This window comes from Gavialis gangeticus, unplaced genomic scaffold, assembly GCF_001723915.1.
Source record: "Gavialis gangeticus isolate Ggan-Ray unplaced genomic scaffold, GavGan_comp1, whole genome shotgun sequence".
Lineage (NCBI taxonomy): Eukaryota > Metazoa > Chordata > Crocodylia > Gavialidae > Gavialis > Gavialis gangeticus.
In genome coordinates this window covers 112,959,604-112,970,329 of record NW_017729031.1, presented here as the reverse complement: position 1 = coordinate 112,970,329, position 10,726 = coordinate 112,959,604, and the positions used below count along the sequence as shown (strand labels likewise).

General features: G+C 44.8%; 1 protein-coding gene and 1 long non-coding RNA gene across 10 annotated transcripts in view; one reads left to right on the top strand and one right to left on the bottom strand.

Annotated features, from left to right (window-relative positions):
- TANC2 (tetratricopeptide repeat, ankyrin repeat and coiled-coil containing 2) overlaps nt 1–10,726 on the bottom strand; it is an 848,255-nt gene that overhangs the window by 207,837 nt on the left and 629,692 nt on the right. The window lies entirely within an intron of this gene.
- LOC109302089 overlaps nt 6,776–10,726 on the top strand; it is a 21,876-nt gene continuing 17,925 nt past the window's right edge. Inside the window, exons 1-2 of one of the 3 annotated variants that reach the window (XR_002098699.1) lie at nt 6,776–7,179; nt 7,286–7,630. This is a non-coding gene — a long non-coding RNA (uncharacterized LOC109302089). Of the gene's footprint in view, nt 7,180–7,285; nt 7,631–10,726 lie in introns of those variants that run through there. The other 2 variants (XR_002098698.1, XR_002098700.1) reach the window with 2 other exon arrangements.

Below are 10,726 nucleotides of genomic sequence, written 5' to 3'. Positions count from 1 at the left end.
GTTTCCCCCTAACTTTTAGCTTCTGATTTCAAGCTTTGGGTAGATAAGATATATGCTGATGCAATCTTCACTGTCACTAAGTTTAGTATTTGTGTTCACTGCCTAGCTTCTTAATACAGAGTTGGTACATCTCATGAATAGCTACCCAGGGCCTAAAAGTGGAAAGAGAGAGGAAGTGCAAATGAACCTGCTTGGGAATTAGAGAAAAACAGTACTGGTGAAGCCGCTCCTGACTGCATCAACTTTCCTGAAGGGAAGAAGGCTGCTACTTGCTTCATTAAATGTCATGTGTCTACATCATTTTGTCTCTGTTTAAAAGTTTCAGTAAGTACTCCAAGAACAACCTACCATACTTGTCATTAACAACATAACCTGTCATTTGAAGGTAGCCTCCATGAAGAAATCAGTACTGTCATTCATTTCTGAACATACACTGTTGCCTTTCACAGCCTTCTGAAAATGGGTACATCTAGGAGCACTTTGCCCTCCATCAGGAGGTCTGCTTACTGTGCTCTTTCTTCCTCTTGGTCCCTGCCCTAGCAGCGTGAAACATTTCTCTCAATCTTTCACTTTGCCAATATATGACATCAGCAACACAACTAGTGACAAATGACTGGAATACATAATACCTATTCAATTATGCATATATTTCTAGTTTTTAAATATGCAATTATTTCTAAATATGTATGCTCATTGTTTGTATTACATAAAATCTCATAATATCTTCCTGAGGTCAGCAATCGTAGCATTTTAACCCTTGATATTTAGAGCCCCAGTTCTGACCCCTGCCACTTGTGTTAAGTAATTGTTAGCCTTTGTAGAAAAGCCACTAGAAGATGACTTGACACACACTTCCCCGTATTTTAAAGCTGAATGATCACTCCCCCCGTTATGAGGCATAACAAGAAATCTTTGCTTATTCAGATAATTATGAATTATTGCTGCCACCCCACGCTGCAGGCTGTATCAGCACCCCCCACCCTCCCCCGGACTACAATAGCTCACCCAAATTCTAAAGCTGGCCCTCCAACCAAAATAACTGCCCACCCCTGTGCTAGGGCACGAGAAAAACACAGGTTCAAACTCTGTCTGGGTGCTAAGCACCTAGAACCAAGGTCTTTAGCTTCCCTGCCAAGTGCCCTAACCACAAAGCTATTGCAGCTAAAACACAGGAGGGCCCACCTTCTCCTCCCTCCTTGTTTTATCTGGAAGATGCATGTGTACATACCCGTGTGCATGTGTAAACTATGTGCACAGCCTTACATATCCAAAGTGTAAAGCAGGGGCCAAAAATGGCCAAGGTGGAAAGCTGGAGAACTGCCATTTAGAGGAACACAGGAGAAAAGGATTCCACCTAAAGCATACTTTTGCTAATACAGAAGTGTCATAGGTTCTGTCTGATTAGGTTTAGGATAAGCCACAAGAATTGCATAATATTAAAATATAATTGTTTTCTTAATTTCAAAGAGAGCACAACACACTGAATTAAACTACATCCAGCCAGTCAACAGAATTTGAATTTTGCTTTTATGTGAACTTCAGCAGACTGTAAACAGCAAAATGATTTAGCAAAATGCAAGTTCAGTTTCTGAAATAGCACAGATAGGAAGAAAAGGGCTGTACTGAACTGATGCAGCTGGTACATCAAATCCTGCCACTTCCTGAATGGTCTCACCTGCTGAGCACTGGATGCTATGTGAGGAGGGGCAGAGTGCACAACCACACTCCAAGGAATACTGCTATGAAGTGCTGATCTAAGCTACGCAGTTTGGGTATCCCAAGAGTATGAATATGTAGAGGCCACTTAAGGAAGGAAACCCACTTATATTAACATTACAGCTAGAAATACAGCCCTCTCAAAGATTGTTTTCCCTATACTTCTTCAGTTAGAATTTCTGAAGTCATGTATGACATTTGCTGTAAGAAAAACATATTAATATATACTTTTCAGCAATGAAATGCAATAGTAATAATCTGATTCAAAAAGTATCTGTTGAAACTTTCTGCAAGGTATGACAGCGATGGGCACAAGGGTAAAGAAACCAGCATTTACTGTGTTTTATGATAATCCTTAGTGTAGTTTAGTCAGTTCCTGGTGTACCCATGCCTTGAGTAGTATCATTCCTGACTGAGGCAGCATGCTGGAGCAGCAGAGGCATGTGGCAGGCATAAAGACACTCTGGCTGGGTGCTAGAGCATCTCTTTGAAGAACTCAGCCCTCAGTTGCTTCTGGGCATGTTCCAGGAGTGTGCCCTGTGCTGCTTTTTTCCAGCGTGTTTTCTTTTGATACCGGGATTCCCCAGTATGCAGTGCAGGGAATATTTTTTAGTTTGTGGCACGCCTTCTGCGGTGTCTCAAACTGCTTTGAGATGCTGCAACAGACAAGTGCTCACTCATGTGGATGCAGCCTATGAAGCTAAAAAACCCTGGTAAACCTGACCCTGCCTCTGAGAATTCCTCCAGTGATGTTGTATTGGGCTAATGATATCTTGAACTCCAATATGATATCACTTTATACTATCACAGGATCATAAAAAGAGGGTGGAAGGGACCTCAAGAGTTTGTCAAGCCTAGTACCCTGCTTAGGCAGGACTATCCCTGTCCAAGCCATCCAAGACAATAATTTTTGTCTAAGTTGCACTGAAAAACTTCTAAAGATGAAGATCCCACAACCTCCCTAAGTAATTGGTTCCAGTAGTTAACCACATGCATACTTAACAAGTTCTTCCTAATATCTAACCTAAATCTCCCTTGTTGCAATTTATTCCCATTCCTTCTTATCCTGTTTCTGGAGGAGCCAGAAAACAGCATTCTATTTATAACAAGCCTTTTCTTATTTAAAGACTGTTATCAAATCCTCCCTCATTGTTCTCTTCTCCAGCCTCATTAATACCAGTTCTTCAAACCTTCTCTCATATGTCATGCTTTTAGACCTCTAATAATTTTGTTGCTTTCCTCTCATCTTTCCGATTTGTCCACGTTACATTTAATATGTGAAACTACATACAGAAATCCAGATGAAGTCTCACCAGTGCTGAATTGAGTGGAAAAATCACTTCTTGGAACTTGTATATAAGAATCCTGTTCAGAAAGCCCACTATGCTATTAACTTTTTTCCAACAATATTACATTGTTGACTCCTATTCACTATAGCTATGGCCTTTCCTATAATACTACATAGCTTACTCAGTCATTCCTTATTTTGTGTGTGTGTGTTTGATTCTTCTTTTCTACGTATATAAAGAGGACTCCAGATGAAGCCCAGCCAGTGCTGAACTGAGTAGAAGAATTACTTCCTATGACTCGTAATGCTCCTGTTAAGAGAGCCCACTATGCTATTAAGTTGTCCTTATTGAATTTCATTCTGTTCACTTCAGATCATTTTCCCAATTTAACAGGGTCATTTTGAATCCTAATCCTGTTCTTTAAAGACACTGATACCATACCCAGCTTGGTGTCATCAACCAATTTAATAAGTACATATCAATTCCATCCTTCAAGTCAGTAATGAAAATATTGAACAGTACTGGATCCAGAACAGACCCATGGGGACGCCCTTTGATATTTTTCCTCCCAGTCAGTCATTGAGCTGTTGACAACTGCTCTATGAGCACAATTATCCAACCAATTATGTACTCACATTGTAGCAGTTTCAACAAGATCAATGACTCTCAACCAGGGTGATGCAAGATCCTTTCAAGGGTGTCATGGGGTGCTATGCAATATTAGCACTGCTGGGTGTACAAACATCTACACGATTCACAAGATAAACCCCTATATTTCTAATAGAAATCCATAGTGTCAAAAACATTTTGATCTTTTGCGCGCTTTCCACAAGAATTGCTCAATTATTTTTCCATAGTCAAAATATGAGTGAAAGATAAGGGCTGGCTTTTTCCAAGACTAAAAAGTCTGAGAACAATCAATCAGTCTAGATCAGAGGTGTCAGACTCATTTGGCCCTAGATGGGGCAGCTGGTCTGTGGACTGCTTCAAACCCATAGACCAGTCCCGCACCCGGAGCCACCGCTGGGCTGTGCAGCGGGGACCTTCCGTCTCTGCCACTGCCAGGCTGTACAGCATAGCCCTGGAGCTCCAGAGCAGTTGCCTCATGCTGCATGGCCCCAGAGCAGCACGTGGCCACTCTGGGGCTATACTGCTTGTAGCAGCCACTCCACTGCTCCAGGACACAAGCTGGAACAGGTGCCCCCATGCAGCACACAGGGACATCCAGCATGTCCCACATGCTGTCTGTGGGTCACTCCAAGACCTACAGGCAGCACCAGGGGCCAGATGATAAGGCTCTGTGAGCTGGATCTGGCTTGAGAGCTGCATGTTTGACACCCACCCCTGATTTGGACTTTGTTCCCGCAGCTTATGTACGAGAATTGTGTGACAATGTGTCAAAAAGCTTCACAACCAATTGTTGATGACATCTCTTTTACCTATTCAGTTACCAATGTTAGACTGATCCATCTGTAATTCCCCAGTTCTTCCTTTTACTATTTAAAAAAAATGGGCACTATGCCCTTTTCCAGTCTGAGATGTCACATGTCCTCCAGGAGTATTCAAAGAAAACAGCCAATGACCCTGCAATTTCCTCAAGTAATTATCTCAATACTTCAGAAAGGCCTGCTAATTTGAAAATATTTAGCTTAGTAAAAGTCTCTAATTTGTACTTTCCATACTCCTGGCTGAATAACTTATCTACCCATCCTGCTTCTAATTGTGCTTCTCATCTGACAGTTGACTTTTTTGTCAAATGCTTTAAAAAAGGCACTAAGCGCTTGAGCCTTCTCCACCCTGCCATGTTCAGTAAGAGACCGACATATGGTCTTCCACTTACTCCTAACATTGATAAAATAGTCACATTTTTGCCCCTTGCTATCTCAATTTGTGCCTTGGTCATTCTAATTTTTGTCCCTATACACCTCATTCTTAGTAATATTATTGTTTCCATTTTTGGCAATATTCTTTTTCAAGTTTCAAGTTATTGTAGAGCTCACAGTTTAGTGAAGCAAGCCACTTGATATACTTCCTATATTTTCTTTGCATCAGGACAGCATGCTTTTGTTCCCTTAATACTGTCTCCTCAATTAATTCTAAAGTCCATTGTTGCACTGAAGTCTGAAGTTCAACATTTTAATTCTGCTTTCTAACTCTCCTTTCTTTCTTGCCTTAGGATAATGAACTCTAGCATTTCAAGATCTCTATCACGCAAGTGACATTCACCTTCAGATACTGCACAATTCCTTCCTCTTAGTAAGAAGAGAATCAAAAATAACTTCTTCCCCTAGCTAGTCACTACATTTCTAGAATATACTTTATGATAATATAAATGGAGTTTCTGGTGCAACTGGAACAAAAAGGAGTGGTTTTTTAATTAAATCTACCTACAAACAACAAGTGTGATGAGAGATTTTGGATGTTCTGGGAGACTCCATTTATCAGAATCTTGCTTTCTTGGAAAATGATTTTCTGACCTTTAGAGGAAGGATATTATCATTTTTATTATCATCACCAGTTGGTAACAAATGAGCTAGTGTTTTTGGCCACCGGGAATTATGTTCTTACTTAATTAAGCATGTACTATAATAGCAAGAACAGCCTGGGCCTTCTGTTTTCCTTGCCAATAATGATTCCCTGAGTAGCTGCATCAGAGTCTAATTCTAGGCTGAGGAATCCCCACTCAGTTACTTTATCAGCCATTCCCATTCTCTTTGCATGTTCAGTGACCCAATTACAATATTTTTATTTTTAAATTTACACTGAAAACTGATTACACAGAGACTCTCTTGTCTTCAAATGACATTAAAAAGCAAATAAGTTGTTGAAGTAGTTCTGTATTATTTAAGCAGGGCTGTACTATTTGATGGATATCCATAGGACCAAATCCTCCCTTTGGGTAACTCCCATCTTAGCCCCTAGGAAGGGAGAATCCAGCGTTAGTCCTGACTAGGGTGTGGCCATTGGCCTTGTTTTATACCGGATCATCCTGTTTTTTAACTCTTTGGGCATTTGTAGATGACACTTTAAAGCAGGTTTAAAGTGCCTTTTGCACTGCTTTAATGTCACTGCTATTTGCACATTCGGCAGTGTATTGTGCGTTAATTCCAACCGCTGTAGCACTTTCGGCAGTGTAATGTGCCTTAAATGACTTCAGGACGCAGCAAATGACTTGGGGTGCTGCAAAGTAAAACACCTCCGAGGAGTTTTAGTTTCCTACCCTACAGTCGCAGAGGGAAGCACCAGGCTCTGTGAGGCTCAGGGGCTATGCAGGCAGACCATGCAGGCAGCCTGGTAAGGCAGGCTCCACACAAGAAAAAAGCAGTAAGCCTGATCTGTTCTTTTTTTTTTTGCCCCGGAGCCTGCCTGCCTGCCTGAGCTGTACGGGGCCGTGGTTGCGATGCCTCCCGGGACTGCCCAAGCCAGGTGCCTGTGAGTGGGTGCTGCCTGGGGGGGCCCGCTACTGCCATGGAGGGAAGCACCAGCCCCACCCCAGCTCAGGGACTGCTCTGCCCGCCAGCAACTTGCTGTCCCCTCCCTGCCGCTGGAGAGGCAGGTAAGGATTGGGCTCCAACATGGATGTACACAACACAGGGGTTTACTTCGTCCTAAACTGAAATGGTGTTTTTAAAAAAACAGTGCTTCAATTTAGGGAGAATTAAACCCCTGTGTTGTGTAAAACTGCCTTTTGTTCCCAGTCCACTTCTGAATAAGGAACAGACTGCAAAAAGTCCTGCTTTTCAGTTCATTGGTGGAAATACATGTCAATCATTTATCCTTGTGATTCTGTTGGCTGTGCCTAGAGGTAGGGCGGTGCACAACCAAGAGGAGCAGGGTTCTGAGCCAGCCAGGAAGGGAGGTAGAGGATTCGGGGGGCTGGCCGCTTTGCGCCTGTGTGATGAGCCATGGCTGCAGTGCAAGTGCAGGCACAATGGGAGCTGAGGCGCTGCAGCGTGCCTGAGCTCCCTGACCTCGGGCTGGCTGTGTGCAGGTGGGCACACTAAGCTGCCAGGGCCAGGCAGTTGGTCTACACACACCTACCTCTGCACTGCCTCAGCAGAAGATAATGGCTTTGATAGCAGGCAGGTAAGAGCACTGCATTTGTATCTGCTGGAATGCCAGTGGGACTGGAAGGAGGCTCTTGTAACCATATTTGCACCCACAGAGCAGGCCAGTGAGTCCCTAGGATGTCCTGTTGTGCAGGGATGGGGAGCTTTGGGCAGAAGGGCCTCCAGGCTTCTGGGCCAGGTCATTAAGCTGTTATTTCTTCTCCGGGACAGGGAAACCTATCTGTCTCCTGGAGAAGGAAGGGACGGTCCCACTAGGCAGCTGGCTGCATTGCCACAGACATCCAACGCCCACTGACTCCACTCAGCCCAGCTCCGACCAGACTGTGACCAGGGCAGATTCCTGGGTGTCCAGTGTTCGTGCTGAATGCTGATGGGGGGAGGAGAGGTCCCTGTCTAATGTGAGTCCCTGGCTCCCAAGCATGGAGCTGGGCTAGAGTGAGACCGGATCCCAGTGGAGGGAGAAGGTGTTTAAGCCTCACACCTGCTATGCCATGTTCTCTGTGGCATTCAATGTCATTACAAGTGCAACAAAATAACTGTCAGCAATAAGCCAAGGCCAGTGTCATTTCCCTGCTCTTTTTCTCATGGTCATGCCCTTGCTGCTGATTGGCCAAGGGGCCCATGGTCCCACCCCTCACTCCTGACTGGCTGAGGAGGTAGCACCCATGCCCCTCACCACTGACTGGCCAAGGGGGTAGTGGTCCTGACCCATCACCAAGGGCATGTCCTGTATTCTGGGGATGCGTCAGTAGCCAGCCTAGTCATGACACAGAAACAAAAGTCATCTAATTGACATAATTATTCATTAGGTTGAGTCATTCCTTCATTTCAAAGTGTACCGTGTTGTTTTTGTATGGATTTGAGGTTGCTGCTGACAAAAAAAACGTCATTTAAAAATTATCTTTGAAATGGGGCCAACTGTCAATTGTGAATCATAATGCAAAACGACAAGGCTCATCTCTCCTTTCTGTGACTTGATCCTACAGAGGAGGAGGGGACATGCATAGAGAGGAGATGCAGCTAGGTGGTACATCAATCCCTTCACAGACATAGGAAGGATAAAGCTAGGGGTGGGGAGGGGCAGGGGGCAGCTATTCAGCAAACTAGAGGATCCAAAAAGTGCATTTAATGAATCATGCAACTTGTAAGGCACATAATTACTGTACATAACAGTGGCATCTCCTGTTTTCCAGCTTTCAAACATTGCCAAGGGGTATAAAGCATACAGTAAATTGGACAAAGGGTGCAAGAATAGCTCATGGATAACCTGGGACTGTGTTCTCATAGTTTCATAGTTTCATAGATTTAGGGTCGGAAGGGACCTAATAGATCTTCTAGCCCGAAGATCTCCTCTAACTATACCTGACTACTCAGCTGTTTTTTTGCAAAAGACAAAGATGCAGCTCTTCAAAAGCTGCTCAACTGTTGGATGAGGTAGAAGCCATGAAGAAAAAGAATGTCCTCCCCTTGCACATGGCTTTATATTGTTCTCTAAAGCTGGGAAATGTTATTTCTAAACCATAATGGCCTGATTCTGATTTCATTCATACTTGTACAAAGCAGAATGAACTCCATTGAAGCTGATGGAGTTAAATCAGGATAAGTGACAGCAGGCGGAATAGAAAGTATCTGACAAACAAAAAAACATTCTTGAGCAAGAAGTCAAATACCTAGCTGCAAAAGAGAAGAGCCATGGCTTCAAAATTTACAACCATTTCTGGTTTGAGAATTTGCACACCAAGATGCAGATGAAAATAACCATGTTAAAGCTAGATGCGTATACAGATATTTTAAGGAAAATCACACACAGAGGAGGTTAGAGACCTGGCTTGATGAAAAGAGGCAGAACTCTTGGTTTAGAGAACACAGTGTCAACAAAACCCACACTGTTCATTTAAACTTGCTGCTTTAACTGAGACTGTTTTGCTGGTTTCAGCATTATGGCTCCTAGATGTCTCAGCTATCACTATTACAGAAAATGTACAAATAAATAATCACAGCCAGGAGCTGGAGAGAAAAGGCCCAATATCATATTTCTCCAGATGCTTTCTCATCTGCTGACCTCCAGTCTGGAAAGAACAAATGGCAGTATGATATCCTATGCAGGCTCACTGTTAGGTCTTGAGGGCAGTATGTGGTGATGATAATGTTTTAACACAATATTGTCTACTGGGAAATTGAACAAGGAAAGTTAAATTAATTTTAACTTGTATTTCAAATTTTAACAGTACTGAATTTTAACAAGATTAGTTAGTAACTATGTGACCATCCCTCTGACCCTACTGTAAATATAATCAGTCTGCCTTTAAAATTTACAAGAATGTTGTGCCAGTTTTATTATTTAGCATTTGATCCTTTCCCAGGCTATAATGAATGTCTGTGGCAGTTATGAAGAACCACCCCCCCCATCAGAAATGTTTTATTTCTTTTATTTTAATCCCTTCACAGATTCCCTTTTTCCATCACAACAAGAGCTGCTTTTCCCTCACTGTCAAGGCTTCTGTTTTTCTCTGACCTTCTGGCTAGGGACAGAAGTTACATGTAAATCAGTTTAAATGATCAGAAACTGATTTAAACCTGTCACAGAACATAAGCTCAGTGCATATAAACCAGTTTCAAAATGCCTGAAACTGGTTTGAGATAAACCTGGTTGAATGTAGTATCAGACTTAACTGATTGAGCTCAAACTGGTTTATGCAATATCTATCTCAGACCTCTTCCTGGTTTAAGTTAAACCAGACTCCCCCAGCATCCTGGCATGCCCTCTGGGCTGGGCTCTGCGCTCCAGTGGACCAGGGCTGGTCTCATTCCTCTGCTTCCCAGCTGGAGCAGGGACAGGCAGGGCAGCACCTGGCCAGACACTGGCCCTGGAAGGGAGCAGGGAAGAGGTTTATTCCCCCACTGCTCTGTCCCCTGTCCCACTGGTGCAGACCTGCATTTCTCTGCTGGCTGCTCCAGCAGCGGGGGCATGGCCAGCCCCAGCAGTAGCCTAGAGTGAAGTGGCCAGGGGAGGTATCTAATTCCCCGCTCCCTGTCCCGCTGGGACAGACCTGAGCCAGGGTCTGCCAGGCGCTCCTCCCTTCATGCTGCAGCAGCGGGGCCAGGGTCGCAGCCAAATGCTGACGGGCATGGCACCCTGAGGCAGAGGGGGCAAGGAGGGGGGGTTATACCCCCTCTACCCCCACTGTCCCTAGGGAACCACAGCCAGAGTCTGCCTATCCCAACCGCTGCCGCTTGCTCCCTGTGAGGGGCAAACAGCAGGATACGCCCCCCTCCTTCCCCCTCTGCCAGATGCTGGAGGGAGGGGGGAAAACCCCCCCTCCCTGCCCCCCTTGCCTAAGGGGCTGTGCCAGCCAGCCAGCCTCTGGCCAGGCCTCCACCCTGCTGCTGGAGCAGCAAAGGGGCAGGGTCCTGACGGGGCAGCAGCCCACACCATGGTGTTCAGGGAACATACACCTCTTCCTCACGGAGGGGAGCTGCAAGTGGTGGATCAGAGCTGCTGCAGACTGCGGCAAATGGAGGCACTGGGGCTCAGAGGGGGCCATAGTCCCCCAAACCCTCCCAGCACTGCCACCACGGCTGCTCGTGGCAGCTTTCCCCGCCCCTGCCTGCAGCATGGCCCCCCTGCTGGGAAGAGCCTCCAGACTAGAA